The following is a 668-nucleotide window of genomic DNA, read 5'->3' as shown; positions in this document are numbered from 1 at the left end:
GCAAAGATCCATGAGTTCAATTCCTGATAGAAAGTTTGAACCCCATAGAATAAAATCTGGCTATATACATCTGACAATATCCAGTAAGGAAGAGATCGTTCTTGCATTGCCTTCAGAAAGATGCATTTCCCACATTGTGGGAATCTACTCTCCTTCCAGCCAGAGACGGGGCTATCCCAGCAGAAATAAATACAGACAATCCTTGACTTACAACCACAATTGGGACCAGGAATTCCATTGTTAAGCAAGGCAGTTGTTAAATGAGTCGCACCCCATTTTACAACCTTTTTGACATGGTTATTAAGGGAATCACTGCAGTTGTTAAGTGAATCATGTGATCATGATTATTATGTGAATCTGGCATCCACCATTGACTTTGCTTGTTGACTGGCAAAGGGTGATCATAAATATACGCTCATTACCAAATGCAAAAATTTTTGACCATGGTGAGGCTATGATGGTTACAAGATTTTATTTATTTATTTATTATTTGGATTTATATCCCGCCCTTCTCCTCGTAGGACTCAGGGCGGCTGACAATCAATTAAAATACATAAATAACAATACAAATTTAAAATTAATTAAAAAAAGATATTTAAATATTGTCCGATTAAAATATAATTAAAACCCCTCTAAAAATTACCCTAGGCCAGTCCTGCAAGCTGGAA

The sequence above is a fragment of the Protobothrops mucrosquamatus genome, unplaced genomic scaffold, assembly GCF_001527695.2.
Source record: "Protobothrops mucrosquamatus isolate PMUCROS unplaced genomic scaffold, P.Mucros_1.0 scaffold5, whole genome shotgun sequence".
Taxonomy (NCBI): Eukaryota; Metazoa; Chordata; class Lepidosauria; order Squamata; family Viperidae; genus Protobothrops; species Protobothrops mucrosquamatus.
This window is presented reverse-complemented; position numbering follows the sequence as displayed.